This window comes from Lepisma saccharinum, chromosome 2 (genome assembly GCF_977018435.1).
Source record: "Lepisma saccharinum chromosome 2, izLepSacc3.1, whole genome shotgun sequence".
Lineage (NCBI taxonomy): Eukaryota > Metazoa > Arthropoda > Insecta > Zygentoma > Lepismatidae > Lepisma > Lepisma saccharinum.
This window is the reverse complement of record NC_139230.1, coordinates 38,280,901-38,302,553: the sequence shown is the minus strand read 5'-3', so window position 1 is coordinate 38,302,553 and position 21,653 is coordinate 38,280,901.

The window sequence follows — 21,653 nt, the reverse complement described above, 5'->3', positions numbered from 1 at the left end:
AAAAAAAATATATTGGCATTAACAACTACGTATGTGCAATGCAGTGTGTTAAGTGAGGAACAAAAGTGTCTCATCCACAAAGTATTCAATTTTGAAAATGTTTCAAACACTTGTAAAAAAAAACAACATATTCAGGTTTGTTTGTTTTATTTGTTGTTTTAAGTCCTCTCTATGCTCAGCAAGGCTAGTCGGGACTGGACCTACAGTTTAAAGTGGGATCCGAACCACTATGTGCCTCCACCGGGTACATAGGTGTTTTAAACGTGGCCCACGGATATTCTTCACGATATGTCTCTATGTTAATTCAATATACATTTTCAGCCACTGAATAGATTCTGTGCACAATAAACAAAATGTCACGGATTGAATGAAAAGGTAAAGTTACAAAATACATAAAACCACAAATTATCAAACATCAAATGTGTTTTAAACACATCTGAAAAAATAAAAACACGTTTAAAACACTTCGTTTTAAGCGTTTTAAACATTTGTGAAACAACAAAGTCGTGTGTTTTAAACGTTTAAAACAAGTTGTTTAAAACACTTTTGTATTAAACATGCCAACCCTGCTTGCAGGTTGAATTGTATCTTCTGTAAATACGCTGCACAAAGAAGCAAACTGCTGGAGTACTAAGTAAGGCGAGTGTACAGTGGGATCCATGAGTATTACCATAGAATAGTAAGGTATTACCGTTAAAATTGTCCATGATTATTTCCATTAAATTTTATCTTGTATCCTATGTGTTTTAAAGCGATGGACTTGTATGTATGCTGGTGTAGAAGTTGTCAACAGCTTGTTTTGAGTTTTCTTTTAATTCTTGAAGCTTTTATTGGGGCAAATAAAGTGCACGAACATGGTGATGGACAATTTGCACGGTAATACTCACCACTGTACATGGACGTCCGCAGATTTTTTTCCAGGAAAGAGCAAGCAAAATATTTTTTTCCAGGCGGGGGGCAAACGAGGCATATTTCCCCTTAATTAACATGACTGAAACTAAATATATACGTTAGTGCAACGTTCATTATCCAGGAGCGGCCGTGACTCCCTTTGCGCCCACTTCCAGACGCCCATGTGTATATCAATAAATATTTATTAATCTGAAGAATACATATACGTATAGATATTGCATGCCCCAGGCCCCAAACTCGCCTAGACCAGTCAGGAGTGACATGTTTAGAACCAGTAGCCCAGAAACGTTTTTCATTTGGGGGGGGGGGGTACAAAATTCAGCCTCCCATATATATATATTTCTTCACAGGTTCCCATTCCTAGGTATAATGTGAAGGCATGTGAAATATTCCATTCTAGAACAGCACACACGAATTTCCTGTTATTTAAAGGTAAATTTGAACAAATAATTTGTATTTCTTTGTTTTTCTTAGAATTTATGATAATTTTAAAAACATTATTTAAGATCAGATAATACAAGGCACGTCCAGAAAGTAAGTTCCGTTTGGTAATAAAATTAAATTGTGTACAGATACAGAAAAGTTATTTATTGCACAAAATTCTACAACTCTTAAACTACTTTTCCACATAACTGCCGAAATTTTGCAGGCATTTGTCATAGCGTGGCACAAGTTTTTGTATACCTTCTTCATAGAAATTTGCCGCCTGTGTCTTCAACCAGTTGGAAACAGTTTCTTTCAGCTCGTCGTCATTGTTGAAGTGTTGACCGCCAAGGAAAGACTTGAGATGTAAGAACAGATGAAAGTCGCTAGGAGCGAGGTCAGGGCTGTACGGAGGATGGTCAAACACGTCCCAGCCAAATCCCTGTAGGAGGTTTTTCGTCACATTTGCAGTGTGTGGTCGTGCGTTGTCGTGAAGAAAAACAACACCTTTTGACAGCAATCCTCGACGCTTATTCTGTATTGCGCAATAATAATAATACAGAATAATACAGAATAAGCGTCGAGGATTGCTGTCAAAAGGTGTTGTTTTTCTTCACGACAACGCACGACCACACACTGCAAATGTGACGAAAAACCTCCTACAGGGATTTGGCTGGGACGTGTTTGACCATCCTCCGTACAGCCCTGACCTCGCTCCTAGCGACTTTCATCTGTTCTTACATCTCAAGTCTTTCCTTGGCGGTCAACACTTCAACAATGACGACGAGCTGAAAGAAACTGTTTCCAACTGGTTGAAGGCACAGGCGGCAAATTTCTATGAAGAAGGTATACAAAAACTTGTGCCACGCTATGACAAATGCCTGCAAAATTTCGGCAGTTATGTGGAAAAGTAGTTTAAGAGTTGTAGAATTTTGTGCAATAAATAACTTTTCTGTATCTGTACACAATTTAATTTTATTACCAAACGGAACTTACTTTCTGGACGTGCCTTGTAATTCCGAAAGATATAAAGCTCTGGGTCTTGTTCTGGGCTCATTTTGAATTTAATGGAACTGAAAATCAGGAGTTCGAAATGTGAAAATTGCGGACAAAGATACATCTATTCATTTTAATGCAGGTTGCGATTTAAAGGGTGTGAGGAAGATTCCCACCCCACTCTTCCAACCAGGAATAATCATCTCCCACCTACTGGATATAGAAACCATATCATTGAATATATCATACTTATAGAATTCCACTTCAGTTCAGATCATTTTAATGTCCCATGCCTACATATAAAAATAAGTAAAAGTAAAATGTTCCCCTGTGCTTTGCACCACGCCATGAAGGCGTATAGGGGTGTGGGGGTGTCGGTCGAGCTGGGGGTGATGTGATCAGCACCACGCCCCTGGCCTCCTTTAGCCCCCAGAGTTTCCTCCTGGTACCCACTTTATACGACGCTGGGTGGGCGCCGGAACCGCTTGAACAGGTTGAAAAAGTCCCGGGTCTCCCCCGCCGGGGATCGAACCCAGGTCTCTCGCATAGTAGTCAGACGCCCTAACGACTGAGGTACCGCATCTTAAAAAAAATCATGGAAAAGCATTTATTTGTAATATAATTAGCTGTACCTAATGACGCTGTTCAAGCACTGAAAGCACTATTATTGCGCACAGTGGCGGCGATTAGGGAGGGTGAGGGGGCAGTTGCCCCCCAAATTTTCCGCACTATGCTAAATCTTATATACAAAGGGAAATATACTGTCTTTGCCCCCTTAGTTTTGCACTTTGCCCCCCCCAGTTTTGGAACCCAATCGCCGCCACTGATTACACATACAAAATCGAAATCCTTCAGATCTCAGAGCAAGCAAGGAAAACCATACGCTCGAAAGTTTCTTTCATTTCAATCTTTGGTGGACAATGTGAAGAGCCAGCCAAGGTTTCTTTTCACATATAGTGGTATTGAATGTAGGTACATGCGTGTGTTTTAGGGTGACATGCCAATTCTTCGTCCTCCGTGGCGGAGTGGTTAGCATAGCGCGCGCTACGATGACAGAGGTTCCGGGTTTGAATCCCGGCCTGGACATGAGTGTTATTTGTGAATAATAAGCCTAAGTGACAGAAATGCGAAGTAAAATAAACCAAATTAATCAATCAAACATTCCCATCTAAGTAGTGTAATTGGCTATAATATTGGCGCGATAAAGTATGAACCCCCCTCAGGCAGATTTGGCTACACTTAAAACTAGCTCAACATGCCCATATGAGCTTTTTGCTCAAGTGTGGTACTCTGTCTAATCCAAGATTTTTGTAAAAATGCCCTCGGGAATTTCCCGGGAAAGTATGACCCCCCTCAGATTGATTTGCCTACACTTACAAAAGCTACATCTGTGAGATTGTTGTCCATAAGTTTGTTAAAAATATGCCCCTCTTGATATTTTTTTTTGGCTACACCTAAAACTAGGCCAAAAAGCCACCCACACCCACCCACCCACCCACACACACACATACACACACACACACACACACCCACCCACACCCACACCCACACACACACACACACACACACACCCACACACACCCAGATGTTTTCAATGCGGTCCGTGCTTAGACTATATAAAGAGATTTTGCATTGCATATCAGCCAGTATTGTGAGAGTGGCTGAGGAGTACAGATGTGTTGTTGCATTGCTCCTCATACAGGTCTGATATTTGACATATCTTGCTTGTTTGTTGTAATCCACTCATATTTGGAGTCAGGTTTATATCTGCCCCAGTTTGTTATACATGACACTGGTATTAGGTCATTGTTTTTCTAGGACATGCCTGTGTAGACATGCATTTGTGCTAGGGCAGTGATTCTGTACTTATTTTGCCTTTGTGCATGTAGGCTATCAGCTTTACAACCTGTCATAGGTTTATTAAGTATAGAGTTTTGATTTGAACCCTAAGAAATTTTATATAAATAACAAAGCCAAAAATATTAACGCACATACACACACATACACACACACTAAGTATACAAAGCACACTGCTGAACCCAACTGATATTTATTATTAAGCATAGAATTTTGATTTGAATCCCAAGAAATTTTATATAATAAACCAACAACAAAAGTGCCAAATCAAAAATATTGTAATCAATGCAATAAGAATATATCCAGCCCCAATTGGGCTAAGCACCAAAGGAATTGTAATCCAGACAAATGCAGAACTCCCACAAAAATATGTTCTAAATGCCATAGAAAATATAGTCTGGAATATTTCTTATATAATCATAAAGGTACTTGTTCTGCACAGTCATCAACATTGCCCCCACAACCATCTATATCTGATCTGAAAAGGAAGCATGAAACACCTGTTAATGCTAGACCGGCAAAGCAGCCACGCTATGCACCACCTATTCATAGCAGTTTTAATGGCCAACTTAGGGATCACCGTTTTGTATCAGAGCCAAGATGTGACATTAAGAATTTTTTGAACAGTATAAATCCTGATGTGCAGGCAATTCTAAATGCACAAAATGGCTCTTATAAGCTCTCCCTCAAATTGTTCACACAATATAAAAAGCCAAATGGCACAAAATTTACACAGCCCCACATAACAGAAACTGTAGCTATATATTCAAATACAAATTCAGACAAAATAATAAGCAATTTGATAGATCAATTGAATATTAAACACTCTGAATTTGCTGCAAAAGAATCAGGATGGAGCCTATGCGGAACTCCACACAGGCTCTATGTTAATATTTATGAATTCAGCCCATTACAAGGATCTACATATGTGCCTTTACCTGCCAATATTAAAAACAAAAGAGCCGTGGTTAACATAAAAAATAATGATGAGAAATGCTTTTTGTGGTGTATTTTAGCTGCTTTGTTTCCAGTTTTAAGGGATCCTGAGAGAATAATTTATTATAAACAACATGAGCATGATTTTGATGATGCTATGGAGGGTTTAGAATATCCAATGTCTGTTCAGAATATTGATAAATTTGAAAAAAAGGCCAGGGATATCAATGGTAAACAATTATCTATTAATGTATTTATTTGTTCTACTGGCCGTGGAAATTGCTTGATAGCACCTCTCAGAATCAGTACACTTGATGATGATTCTGCTGTTCCGATTGATCTGCTCTTAATTGAAGAGGATGGCACACACCATTACACTCTGATACATAATCTTGAAGCTTTAATTAGAACACAACTAGACAAATCTAAGACAATATTCAAGTTGTGTAGAAGATGTTTAACTGTATTTGATGGTAGAAAAATGGTGAGTGGGGTTCGTGAAGTGAATACAGAAATTGCTAAAAACAAGTTAATTGAGCATCTGAAATACTGTGGCAATCATAAACCTGTTCATATGCTTATGCCTAATCCAAGTGAAAATGCCAAATTCAAAAAAATTGAAGCCTTGTTGGAACACCCAGCATATATAGTCTGTGATTTTGAATCAAACCTCAAACCCCTTGCATTCTGCAGCCCAGATCCTGATGAATCTTCAATTACATCATACCAGCTACATGAACCTTCTAGTTTTTATTATGTTGTTGTACAGGATGGTGTTGTTAGTAAAGAATATTTATACATGGGACCAGATGCCATCAAAAAATTTGCACATAGAATAGAAAATGAGTGCCATGACATAGCATCTAATATCTTATTAAAATCAAAACCTATGTTGCCTTTAACAGAGGATCAGATTGAAGATTTCAACAATGCAGAAAAATGCCCGGTATGTGATTCTGAATTTTCAGATGCAAATATCAAGGTGAAACACCATTCTCATACAGATGGTAAATTCTTAATGGCCCTGTGTAATAGCTGTAATATTAAGATCCAGAGACCATAATTTGTCCCTATATTTTGCCATGGTGCATCCAATTATGATTTCCATCATCTGATCAGGTACGAGGGGTTTCACAAGCAGAATTTAAATATTTTAGCAGAAAATAATGAGAAATATATTGCCATTAGCAAAATAATTAAAGTTAATGGTGTTCCTATTCACTTAAGATTTCTTGATTCCTACAGAATTTTATCGGCTAGCCTGGCTACACTGGCCAGTCAATTATCTGATGATCAATTCAAAATCACATGTGCTTTGTTTCCAAATCAGGACCTGAAATTAATTAGGCGGAAGGGTGTATATCCATATGATTATGTTACAAATTTTTCTAAATTTAATGAGTGTTCTCTGCCACCACAACAAGAGTTCTACAGCAAAATCAGAGCATCTGGAATCACTGATGATGATTATCACCATGCCCAGTTGATGTGGAACAATTTAAAATGCCAGACATTTGGTGATTATCACAAGGCATATTTAAAACTTGATGTGACCCTCTTAGCTGATATACTTCAGGCATTTAGAAAATCTTCCATGCAAAATTATAAGCTGGATCCAATGTATTTCTACAGTGCCCCAGGCCTAGCATGGTCTGCAATGTTTTTAAACACTAAAATGCAATTGGATCTGATCCAGGATCAGGATATGTATTTGTTTATGGAACAATGTATAAGAGGAGGGATGGTGCAATGCTCTCAGAGATATGCCAGAGCCAACAACAAATATATTCCTGATTATGATCCAGCATTGCCATCAAATTATATACTGTATGTAGATGCCAATAGCCTCTATGGTTATGCTATGATGAAAAAACTGCCATATGCAGGGCTTGAGTGGGTTGAAGATTTCAATATTGAGGATCTTCAGGATTTTGATGACAGTCACTATGGTCTATTCTTAGAGGTTGATCTGACAATTCCTGATGATTTACACAACAAATTTTCAGATCTGCCCCCAATTCCTGAGGTTGAGTGCTCACCTGGCTCTAAACAAAAGAAATTGATGATGACTCTGGAGCCAAAACAGGATTATGTCATATATTACAAAAACCTCCAGTTCCTAATGAATCATGGTGTTCAAGTGACCAAAGTTGGCAAAGTTTTGAGGTTCAGGCACTCAAGATGGTTGAAACCATATATTGATACAAACACAGAGCTTCGAACATCTGCAATGAGCCAATTTGATAAGACCTTGTTTAAATTGATGGTCAATTCAGTGTATGGCAAAACCATAGAAAATGTCAGAAAACATACTGATGTTAAATTAATTACTGACCCCAGCCGGAGCAAAAAATTGATTGCAAAGCCTAATTTCAATTACAGAAGAATTTATGATGAAAATATGGCACTGTTCAACATGAAAAAAACAAAGATTAAGTTTGATAAGCCTATTTATGTAGGGGCTGTGATATTGGAATTGGCCAAATTACACATGTTAAAATTGTATTATAATGTGTTGAAACCTTTTTATGGTGATTGTGTAAAACTGATGTACATGGACACAGATAGTTTTATCCTTGATATTCAGACAGAAGATGTTTATAAAGATATGTCCCAGCCTGCATTGCTTGAATATTTTGATACCAGTGAACATTCAAAAATTCAACCCCACAACAAAAAGGTGCCTGGCAAGTTAAAAGATGAGACACTTGGTGATGTTATTGTGGCATTTGCTGGGTTAAGGGCCAAGATGTACAGCTTTGAAACATGTAGTGGTGTTGTTGCCAAAAAGGCCAAGGGCATTGGCAGAGTAACTGTTGACAAAGAGCTTGAATTTAAAGATTATGAAGATTGTCTCAAATCATGTAGCACAATGAGAACATCAGAATGCAGAATTCAGAGTGTGGATCACTTGTTGACTACAAATGTTGTAAGAAAAGTGGCTCTGGACCCACATGATGATAAGAGATGTATTTTGTCATGTGGCATACATACTCTACCATGGGGTCATTGTGATTTGAAAAGTGGCAATCAATGCCCAATTACAGAGCATGATTTGAAATAAATAAACATGCCTATGAACTTATTTGGGTTCAAAAAACAGGCTATTATGGACCTGCCAACACCACAACCCTCTTCTGATATAATATCTAAACTAAGTGCTTTGTTAATTATTCATCTGAACAGCATACTTACAGATGTTGATGATGAAACAGGTAAAACATTGTACATATTTAACAATAATTTAAATCACTACCAATTACCTGTAGGTGGTCAATTACAATTTATTACAACTCCCGAAGGTAATGTCAAGATTTCAATAGGGAGAAATATTTACAGGATAAAGCACTCAAACATGATTTCTGGCACTGTATATACTGTTTCTGCTGGTGACTGCTTATATATATTAAGGTCCCGGGATCCTATGACAAGCTTATACCTTTTTTTATAGAATTAAGAATTAGATATTCAATAATAAATAACCACTAAAACAAAAATGCCTAATGATATATTTGGCCATACAAGGCATGAAGATCACAGTGATGAGATTCTGATGCTTGATGTCAGAGTCAAAAAATTAAGAAGTGATTTACAAGCTTTACAAACCACACTCAATGCCAGTCTTCAACTAGAAATTACAAATTTACAATCACAATGCATGGACCCTCTTCTTAAAATTGATTCAGAACTCAAATTGCTGCTTCAAAAATATACTGACTTGGCTACATTGGATAATTTTAAAAGTTTAGAGGAGGCTGTAGCAGCTCTTCAAGCCAAATTTAAGACCCAGGCCACCAACTCTGAGCAATTGAAACAACAATTGGAAGAGCAGATAAATAATGTCCAGACACAGCTCCAAACAATTGTCAAAAGCATAAAATCACAAGAAGATTTTGATCTAGTGATTTCCACTCTAAAAGAACAGATTCAATCACTGGAGATTCCTAATCTGGGCCCTCTGAACAATGCCATAGCCGAGGTTAAAGAAAAAATTGAGACACTTGAAAATTGTGTGAACAACTTGCCATCTTCTGATGCTTTGAGTGCAATAACTCGGAGTGTTGCCAACATTAAGCTGCAACTCGAGACATATGAAGATTTTGGAAAAATTCAAAGTACCATAACTCATCTTGAAGGTACAATAGCAGCAGTGCAAAGTGATTTGACAAATGTACAAGAATCACTAGAATCCCGCTTGCCTGGTATTGTAGACACCCTTGTCAGTGTCCAGCAACAGATCACAAAACTTGAAAACCTCAACACTGAATCTGAGCTATCTCATTTTCATCACTTGATCGATGATATCCAAACAAAGCTTGAAATTTTACAACAATCAACACCCACTCAGGCAGATATAGCCCTGCTTCAAGATGCTATGCGTGGTGTGGTTGATGCTTCTGAATTAAATGATGTGAAATTGGCACTTGAATCTTTGCAGAATACTGTATCAAATCTGCCTACATCACAGGAACTTAAAAATATAAAGAGAGCAGTGAATCGCATATTGAAATCAGAAGATATCAAGAATATTGAGACAGAGATCAAACAACTTACTCAGACAGTGGCCACTCTACCAACTAATCAACATATTAATGAACTGCATGCCTTGTTTGAGGCAGGCCCGTAGCCAAGAATTCTTAGTAGGGGGGGCAAAGTCAATCCCAGAGGGGGCAAATTTTTAATATATTGTGTCGCATTGGCAGATATAGCAGGGTACACTTGCCCCCCTCCCCCAAAAGCTATAAGTAACAGGAAAGGTATGATATCTTGAAACTCCAAAGAAACAGAAAAAGTTCGAGCAACATCAAATAACAGTATTTCGATAATGACCTTTTCGGGCTGCCAAATAATACAAAGATAAAGTCTGTTCGGGACTGTATCTACTTGATATTTACAGGTCGATAATGTTAATAGACCATTAATATGTACCAGCAGCTTTGAGCCTCTCTGCAGAGCTGATTAAGGGAGCCCTTTACAAATCGTGCTTCATAATGTTTCCCTCTAGTTTCCAGTATGCAAGATTTTTACGCACAAAGGAAGTCGGTGCTAAAGCATTTGTGATGGAACAAATGATTTGGAAATATTTTTCCAACACGTTCAATTTCACATTAGCTAATACTGAAAAACAAGCACACAACTATATTTTTGAAAGACACAAAATGCATGATGAACATAATTCTATTTGTGTATATACAGAGTATTCCCTGACATTCGCTACGAGGCTCGGCGGCAAGCGGCCCGTCATCAGTGCTTGTCTTTCCCGGTGAACGGGGTCCGCGACAGTCGGTAGAGTCGGCTATTAAAATTACAGTTTTCATATTGTGTACTAACCTTGACTACAGAAGGTGTTGAAAATGATGTCCCTCTGCTGCAACACATTCCTGGCATCTCCGAAGGAAATTGGCATTTACACGTGCAAGTTCGTCTACTGTAATTCTCCCGATTTCTCGTACAATGCTCTATTTTAACTCACGGATGGTGCGGATTGTCTTTGTATACTTTATGTTTTAGATTTCCCATTTTTCTTCCGAGGTTTAATATAGTGGTCCTATGTGGAACGGGAACACCAGGAAATTTCGTTGCAAAACGTCGTCGCACTTCTCCACAATTCCTCTTTCTGAAGTAACAGTCGACAAGATAAATCCTTTGTTGGAATGTAAACTTTTGTGGTGCCATATTAAGCTACAATTTTCAACACACGGACACGACACAACACAACTTCAGTCTGAAATGTCAACAGAAAGGGAAAGAAAGCGAAGGCAGGGAGGAGAGCGAATAAAACAGACTGTAGCGTGCGACTGTCGCGGACCCGTTTACCGGGAGAGAGAAGCGCTGATGCCGGGCCACTTGCCGCTGAGTCTCGTAGCGAATGTCAGGGAATGCTCTGTATGACATGTATAAAACATATATTTTATTTATGCAACATGGAACGACGTAAAATAAGAAAATACATAAGTATGCAACATGTTAACGCTAAATTGTATGCATTCAAAGTTTCTTTAATGTATATATTATTTATGAGAATACATTAAATACATTACATAATCAATTCATCCACCTCGTAACAAATCAACAGTAAAACTAATACAAATTTTGTCTCCTTTTCCTCAAAATAATTATTCGTGCATTTGAAACAAAACTTTTTAGCAGCAACAGTCTGAAGTAGCTACATATTTGGTCTTACTTCTCTCTCTCGGGTAATTTAGAATGCATTACAGAAAACAATCATGTTGGGATCGATGCGAGCAAGAAAATTTTAGATCCAAATTTTTCAAACTGAAAACATATTGACTTAATAGGGTGCAAATAATTTCATAGGGCGCCATGGCATTTTCTTTAACACATTTTATATTTCATTTAGACCGTTTTGGCCCCATAGCTATGGCTCTGAACTTGGACTATAACAATAGCAGACATTGCGAGCGAAGCGAGGAAGAAAAGTTTATGAAAATTTGAAATCAATGGGGTCAATTGACCCTCTGTGTCCCCCCCTGCAAGTTCCCTTGGCCGTCTGGAAGAAAAAACTAATTCCATCTTGAGTATCCATTTGTCCTACTATTCTTAGATTCTGCTAGTCTTGTTTTTTTACTTAAATGTTTGCCCCCCTAGAATGGACTTCCGTTCAAGGTTGGGAGGACAATGCCCCCTGCCCCCCTGTGGTTGCGGCACTGTTTGTGAGTGCCTCTTCATCAATTTCACGTCATCACTCATTGTCGCGATTAGCTAGAAGTGGCAGAAAAGCAAAGCTAAGTAACAAAAATTAAATATCCATTCCCTCTCTCTACTGCATGAATCACTATTACCAATGGTAGACTTAGGAAACAAGACATTAAGTAGTTCAAACTTCATAGCATCTTCATAGCAACACATCCAAGTAAAACATCCAAACACATTAGGCACCTTTAATAAAAGACTTCTCAAAATGTCATAACTGTTCTAGATACTGAAAATTACGAAATAATTTCCCGAAGTCTGAATCAGGAAGGGATCCCGCCCCCCAATCCTAGTACGACATTATTAGGAATCCCACACACCTCATTAAATCACAAAATCAATAAATGTCTTTGTTAAGTTGCTACAGTAATACAGGATATAATTGTAAAGATTAGTGAGAATACCAGGTAGGATTGTGTTCTGTATATTTCACAGGGGGGCAAAGCAGGCTCTCAGGCAGTTGCCCCCCCTGCCCCCCCTCTAGCTACGGGCCTGGTTTGAGGATATCAGAAGACAAGTCCACGATCTTACTGCTCAAAATTCAAAATTGGCAGTTGTTGAAAATTTACAGCAAATTGTAGCTAATATCAAGCAACAGCTAGGGACCATGGAATCTAATCAAGCAAATGCTCTGTCTGTTTTTGCCACACAGCTTCAAGAAATTGTGCAACAATACAAAAAACTTGATGTGGACATAAAAATCATGCCAGGCCATGATGATGTTGTTAGGACTATTAATGAGCACCTTGAATCTGTAACAAGTAGATTGCTTACAGCAGAAAGAGAAATAACTGGCATAATCGAGAATCCTAAACATACAGTAATTCTTGAATTGTACAGTATCCCCAACAAAGAATATGATTCACCATTTACACCAGGTGGCAAAATATATATGCTGTCCCCTGCACAATTTTATTACCAATTTTTTGTTGGAGGCACACTTAGACCAGTCAAGATCAAATATTGGCTTCAACCACAGGCACACCACTACCCTACCTTGTCAATAACAAATGCTGACAACAAACCAAAAATCACCAGTGTAGAGTTAGAAGATTTTACAGATCCCAATACATTAGAAACATCTTATGCTGAAGATGATGGCTCTCTGGAATTTCATATACAAATAGGAGACAAACTGTATTTAGAAAATCCTGTAGTATCAGCTGCTGAACACCCCATAGTTGCAATATTCTTGTTTACATACTATGTCTAGACAAATTATTGTTGATGAATTACACAGACAAGCCAGACATAATTATAAGAGACTGCCAGTAGTCACAAGAGGCATAGATGATTTATGGCAGTGTGACTTGGTGGAAATGGCAAGTGGACAGCTGAAAAACTTAGACAAGATCAACAAGGGCTACAAGTATCTACTCACTGTCATAGATACATTTTCAAAATTTGCCTGGGCTGTGCCAATCAAATCCAAGACTGGAAAATGTGTTACAGAAGCCTTCAGGACAATCATCAATCAGAGTGGAAGATCACCGCGCTATTTGCAAACAGATAATGGCAAAGAATTCTATAATTCTGTGTTCCAACAATATATTAAAAGCCAGTCAATACAACATTACTCGAGTTACAGTGATCTCAAGGCCTCTATTGTTGAAAGATTCAACAAAACCCTAAAAAATCATATGTATAAACAATTTACACTTCAAGGTAATTATAAATGGCTTAATATTCTTCCAGAACTTCTACATAAATATAACAACTCGGTCCATTCCACAATCAACATGAAACCCTCTGAGGTAACTTCATCTGATGAGCAAAAATTGATCAGCACTGTTTATTATCCTAGATACCAGCCAACAACAAGAAAAGCCAAATACAAGGTGGGTGATCAAGTAAGAATCAGCAAATATAAGCACTTATTCAAAAGAGGCTTTACCAGAAACTGGAGCACTGAATTATTTACAGTGGTTCAAGTTAAACCTGGGACCCGATACACATATAATAAAAGACCACCGAGGAGAAATTCTCAAAGGCAGGTTCTATGAAGAAGAACTCAACAAAACTAAGCAGCCTGACACATATCTCATAGAAAAAATCATCCGCACAAAAGGCAACAAGATACTTGTCAAATGGCTAGGACTTCCAGAACACAGCTGGATCGATGCAGACAAAGTGATACTATGAACACCTGGGATGTTATAAAAAGGCTGCCAGAACCTGAACAGCAGAATAAGAGAAATGGAATGCTGCTGCCTGATAATATTAGATGTCTTATTGTTGGGCCATCGGCTTGTGGTAAAACTACACTAATGATTGATATTTTTTTATTGGCACCCAACTGGTTAGACTGGAAAAACAGGCACTTGTATGTTTTCTCTAAGAGCTTGGAACAATTTAATTATCAGCAGCTGATGAAGCTATATGATGGATTGGATATAGCCACTTTTGAACCAGATGTTAAGCCACTCCATGAATGTCTCGATAATTCTGTTGTTGTGTTTGATGACATTATACTGGATAATCAAAACAAGGTTAGAAATTTCTTTACACAGGGCCGACACAAAAACATAGATTGTTTCTACCTGGCACAGACTTTTTCTAAAATTCCAAAGCAGCTGATCCGAGACAACAGCAATTTTATATGTGTGTTTCATCAAGATCATACCAACCTCAAACACATACATGATGAATATGTAGGTGGGGACTTGAGCTACAATGATTTTTCTAAGTTTTGCAGTAGGTGCTGGAACCAGGACAGCTATGGGTTTGTCACAATTGATATGACAAGGAAACCCAATAGTGGCAAATACAGAAATAAAATCAACAATTTTCTAGACATTGAAACATATATATATAACCATGAAAAGGCCAATCATTGATGATCTTAAATTAAGAGATTATCTTGTAAAAAGATTTAAGGGATGGAAATCAGAGAATCGAGGAATCTATGAAAAACACAAGCAAACGGAACAGCCTATTATTGATGCTATTAGTGAATTAGGTAAAAATATCAAAACTGTTACACAGCAAAATCAAAATTTGATCACAGAGCTTGTACCTGTAGCTGCTAGGAACATATTAGATTATCCAATCACCCCACTTTCTAGTATTCATACACCTAGTCCTGTTGCTCCTCGAAGAATTGAAGCTACTCAGGATCCTATTGAATTGGGTCTTCTTGCTCAAAAATATTTAAGCACACCTAAAGACAACAAAGATGAGGTTTTTGGCTTATATGCTGACACAGAGCGTGATGGTAGCATCATACATAGAATTGGCAATTTCAGAGTAACATTTATGGGAGATGATCTGATTGTATATTCAGAATCTCATCTTGGAGAAAGAGGTGCTTTTGTTAAGTATCCTGGCACACCTGGATTGTGAGAACTGATGACTAGGAAAAGGCCTGGCAGCTATACAGATCAAGATTATGAGCATTACAAAGAAATATTAATAAAATCAGATGCTCTGTACCAGAACAATGATCCCACACAAAAAAGAGTCAAGTCTAGCAGTGGAGCAAAATACAACAACTTAATCAAGCCCATATGGACACAGATCAAGACAGGTAGTGGAATCAAACAATACAACACCCTGCCTAAAGAATTTGTGTGGGTTGATGATGTCAGGAAACTTGTAGATAGGTTGCTGGTGATAGCTGGGGAGGAAAATGCTGAAAACAATGAAAAAGTTGGAATTATGGACATGATAAGCACCAAATTGTCTAATTTTATAGTGAATGACAATAAGGGGATTGGATATCTTATAAAAATTATTAATACTCTACCACCTAAATTTTGGAATATCTCTGAGGGTCGGGGGCTGGTTAATGACATCATAAACAAGCTGCCATTTGAACTACGCATTCCAGGCTATCAGTATTGTGGTCCCGGTACAAAATTGGACCATAGATTAAACAGAGGTGATCCTGGTGTTAATCCCGTAGATGCTGCTTGTAGAGACCATGACATAGCATACAACACACATTCTGATCTTGACAAGAGACATGTTGCAGACAAAAAATTAGAAGAGGCTGCATTTGGTAGATTTGTAAGCAAAGATGCTTCTTTAAGTGAGAGAATAGCAGCATTGGGGACCACCATAGCTATGAACACCAAACAAAAACTGGGGTGGGGGTTGTGAATATATATATATAATAAACCTACAATGAAGGCCAAGGGTGTTATGTATCAGATACCTTATGCAGGTCTTAAATCTCTTAAAACTATTGATAGTCTTTTAACCAAAAAGCAGCGCAAGAAGAAAAGTTCTTGTCTTGCCAAGGGCCATGGTATGAAATTATTACTTAGTACCCCCCAATTAAAAAAATTACAGCAATCTAGAAAAAAATCACATGTGGGTGGCTTCATATTTACTATCCCGGCCATCTTAGCAGCACTTGGTGCTGTTGTGAGCTTGGCTGGGGGATCAGCTGCCATAGCAAAAACAGTAATAGATGCCAAGAAGAATAAGGCAGAATTAGATGAAATGAAGCGCCATAATCTGGCCATAGAGAAATAAGGCAAAGGTGTTAAGAGAGCCATGAATAAGTTTAAAAAAAACAAGAGCCGCTTACAAACCAAGATATTGAAGCTTTAATCAAGCCACTGGGCATCAAAAATTTTAGAGGTGTGTACATGTCTGATTCTTTACCAGAACAACCACTCAACAAAGAGTGTGGCATTGTTAATTTGGATAAGTACAAAAATCAGGGCACTCACTGGATCTGTTATCTTAAATATTTAAACAATGAGGCATTTGTGTTTGATTCATTTGGAGGTATTCCACCTGAAAATTTAGTAAAATATCTAAAATCAACTAATCTTTATTACAATAATGCCCGTGTTCAAAATTTCAAAGATGTTAATTGTGGACATCTGTGTGTATCTGTTCTTAGATATCTGTCTCAAATAAATGAACCATCAATTGAAGATTTTCAAAAGGCGCTGTGGTATCTGAAACATCATGGGGGTATTCCATCTCACCAGCCAAAATTCAATATTGAAACTTAGATTACATGATGATATAGTGTATCCCAAAACAATAGCTCTCAGAGCATTTTATGGCATGTACTTGATCCCTAATATTACACACCACAACAACACAATTGCCGTTGGTGATCAAAAAATTGTCATCACTCCATGGCAATATAATCTATCTACTCTAAATGCTCAGTTACCCAGAGGTATAGTGCTAACTCAAAATTCTGTCACTCAGAGAGTAGAGATTGTATCTGCTACAGAGACAGTGGATCTGGGTACTATAGGAGAGCTGTTAGGCTTTGAGAACAACACAAAACTTGAACCAGCCATCAAAAACACTGCTATTAATATACCTAAATTCTTAGCCATAGAGACTCTAAATATTCACTGTAATGTGGCCGAGGGTATGATCACCAAATCAAATGGCATAGGCACTCACAAACAAACTGGCATCATTGCAACATTCAAGCCTAACTCTGAATTTATGGAGCCCATCATCTACACTCCATCACCAACATTATATTTTCCTGTGTGCCATAATAGAATAGATTACATTGAGTTGATGGTCACTAATGAAAAAGAAGAATTAGTTGATTTTGCTGGAGCCACAACAACTGCAATCATAGAGATTAATATTTAAATAAAAATACATATAAAAAAAATGAAAAATATTGAGAGTTATGAGCTACAATCATTCCCCCCAAACAGGAGGACATTTGCAAATTTAAATCAACCCAACACAGAGATTGAGGTTGATCTTGATGTAGGGGATGGCTTTATACACCCCCACAGAGCAGATCTATACATCAAATTTGATGTTGTAAAGCTCGATGGTACAGATTATCCGGCAAATTCAAATATAAGATTGGTAGACAATTTTGTGCCACATCTGTTCTCTGAAATTGAGATCAGAAAACATGGTGTTGTTATAAACAGAGTGGATTACCCTGGGATTACCTCTACAGCTTTGGCCACATTAAAATTATCCAAAACCGAGGCTTCTTACTACAAAATAGGTGGATTTGAGGCTGGTGATAAGATATTATCTAAGAACCACACAGTATTGTTTCCTATGCGCCTGTTGCCAGGATTCTTCTCAGATTACAAAGATATTATGTGGAAGGGTGGTTTAAGAATTACATTTAGAAGAGCTGCCAATGATAATAATGCTTTGATGAGGTACAGCACATTAAACTCTACTGGGGTAGCTCTGCCTAATACCCTACCTGATGAAGGCAAGTGCCTTATTCAGACTATGGAGCTAAGAATGCCAGTTGTTGAATATGAAGCCAGTTATGCTCTTAAATACAAATCAGATATCCTAAAAAATCCACAGGTGCCTTTACAATTTTATACATATCAATGTGTACAGAAGCCTGCCACTGGTAGCTATTATGAGTTTGATGCTACAAATTCATTCTCCAGTATACAATATGACATGCCGGATTTTGTGGTGGTACTGTTTCAGACTGGAAGACACAATAATCAAGAAAAAAATTCAAGTAGATTTGATAACTGCAACATCAAAAACATATATCTTAAAAATGGCAGAAATGAGGTATTTCCTACAGAAAATTATAATTTAGACATGTCCAAGGATGATTTTCTTAAATTATATGAAGCATTTACAGCATACAAAAGGGTCACTACTGGCAATACTGACATGTATTACACACCAGATGAATTCAAAGCACAGAGGCCCATGTTTGTCATCAACACTTCAAAAAGGAAACAATTTGTGGTTAATGACAGGACAAACATTAAAATTATCTGTGAATTCCACGATACACTCCCTGATGACACCATATGTAGTGTTATTCTTATAGGTGAAAAATCATATGTTTATGATGTAAGAAATGAGAGAGTCACAGAGCAATTCTAGAAAGCCTCTGCATATTACATTGTTTTTGTACTAGATATGCAAGTTGAGGCTGGTATCCAATTGAACTTAAACCGGAAGTAAATATGTGTGGGTGTGTGTGTGTGGGTGTGTGGGTGTGTGTGTGTGGGTGTGTGTGTGTGTGGGTGGGTGTGGGTGGGTGTGGGTGTGGATGTGGGTGGGTGTGTGTGTGTTAATACGTTTGGCCTAGTTTTAGGTGTAGCCAAAAAAAATATCAAGAGGGGCATATTTTTAACAAACTTATGGACAACAATCTCACAGATGTAGCTTTTGTAAGTGTAGGCAAATCAATCTGAGGGGGGTCATACTTTCCCGGGAAATTCCCGAGGGCATTTTTACAAAAATCTTGGATTAGATAGAGTACCACACTTGAGCAAAAAGCTCATATGGGCATGTTGAGCTAGTTTTAAGTGTAGCCAAATCTGCCTGAGGGGGGTTCATACTTTATCGCGCCAATATTATAGCCAATTACACTACTCATCTAACTCAAAGACCTTGTGAATCCAATCCAAAATCAACTGAATGTGAAAGCGGGTTCAATGCCATAAACCTAACTTAACTGATTAGAGAAATAATTTAGAAGTTTTAAACCTACTTTTCCTTTCAATAAATAGACCCCCAGTGCATTGTTTTCATGCAGAAAAATTTGCAAGAAGTTGGATCAAGTCTAAGCATCACAGTGCCCTTGACAAGCTAACTGGCAAACCATAGAACCTGCAGTGATTCTGATTTCTCTCGTACATTCATCTGATTTTCTTACAGTTTGACTTTAGGGTTTAACTTAAAATGGCGTTGTGTTTGTGTTTCATTGGATATCAAATTTGATTTTAATCAATTAGTGTCTAATTCTAAGTATACCTGATACGTAGGTAAAAATAAGTCCACCTTCCTGTGATAAGATCACAAATGTCTTAATGTCTAGGAAACATTTCATTTCACCTAGGAATGATATCGCAATGAGACGGGTCGAGAATTGTCACAGCCTCATCTCGTCTCCTTTGTGGTGAGGTCCTTCTCGTTCTTGTTTGTGCTTATTCTTGTCTCGGTTTCGGATCAGAAGATATTAAAACTTTTTCAAGATTCACTTCATGCTCAGATAGGCTAATCGGGACTGGATCTACAGTTTAAAGTGGAATCCAAAGCACTGTGCATGTGGGACCCCTTAATTACAAGGCGAGGTATCTCGTCCTGACCCACGAAATGTTTAGTATAATCAACATGTACTTTGTGGCTAGTGTTGCCCACGAGACGAGACTTTGGCCTGTCTCGTCTCGAAAATATTCGTTTGTCTCGGGACACATGATCAATCTCGTCTCGTCTCGAATTTTTAAAAGCCTCTCCCGTCTCGTCCCGTGGGCAACACTATTTGTGGCACCACTCTCACAACGTTCAATATCTCATTAAAGCAAAAACTTTAGTTAATAACGTTTTTCTGCTTTACATCTTGTTTCGACACTGCGAACCATTGAAACACGGAATTTTATCCTGAATAGATTAAACGGGCAGCACATGCTTACAATTGTCACTACTGGATTTACTTTGCAATTACAATAAATAAAATACACGGCTAATTTGAAAAATAAATTAGTATGTCTGAAAAAGACGAAGCGTTTTAAATTTATTTTAAGCAATTTCTTCAAACATGATAACCAGTTTCCAACAAGATCGTCTCTTACATCAAGTATCGTCTCGCTTTGATTTTGCAGAGATTTACTTCATTCTTGTCTTGAAATTTGAGAGAAAACAGATTTTTCTTGTCTTAGTAACATCTGTATTTTCAACAAATCTCTTAATACGAGGTATATAGGTTTAAGTATAGTTTTCGAATACCCTCTTACAAAGTTATGAAAATTATGGGTGAGGTACAGGAGTAGATTGTACCCCCTAAGTTCGTCAGTCGTGTCTAGTCTCGTTTGTGTAAGTATTTCGTTTCGGAAAATTCCATTTGAAAAATTCAAAAGAAAAGGTCAGTCACATACTCTTCTGACTAAGATTTATATCGTATCTTCGAATAGACGCGACCGTTTCTTAAGAATAGTGTATTCCCCTTATGCAAAAGAGCATTCGCCTAGAGAGTGATTTTCTGTGAGTAGGCTAAACTTTACCTGATCCCACATTTTAAACAATTTTCATCTCCTTAAATAAGTTTCCAAGAACACAGGTCAATGAACTAAATCATAGCAAGCACACAATGTAGTAGAATAAGTTTACAATGGTTTGAATTTCTGTGGTAAGGAAAATAATGCTTATAAATTATAAACAATTTAAACTCTTTTTATTGGGCTAATTGAAAATAGGTTATTTTAACAGTAGCACCTTGCGTCTGTCAAATTATCTAAGGGGGTACAATTAGATTTACGGATTAAGGCCTCCCCGATGGCGCAGTGGTAGCGTCGTCGCCTTGTAATGAAGGGGTACCGAGTTCGATTCACGGTGGAGGCACATAGTGGTTCGGATCCCACTTTAAACTGTAGATCCAGTCCCGATTAGCCTTACTGTGCATAAAGTGGACTTAAAACAACAAATCAATCCAATCCAATCCAATAGATTTACGGATTTAAGGGGGTACAGTAACCCCCTTCAAAAATTTAGGGGTACAGTTCCTGCGCCACTGGCCGTGTCCGAAAGGTGCAACACCGTACTTGAAGCGAGCATCCTCCGAGTATGGTCTTGGAGTGCGGTTTTCAAGTCGTGGACTGGAAGTACGGTAGGATCCACGAGTATTACCGTGCAAATTGTCCATCACCATGTTCGTGCACTTTATTTGACCCATTAAGAGCTACAAGAATTAAAAGAAAACTCAAAACAAGCTGTTGACAACTGCTGCACCAGCATACATAAAATTCCATCGCTTAAAAACACAACAGGATGCGAGATAAAAAGTAATGAATATAGTCATGGTCAATTTGCACGGTAATACCATGGTAATACTCATGGATCCCACACTGTACACGTCTTGCGAATTGCACTTCGAC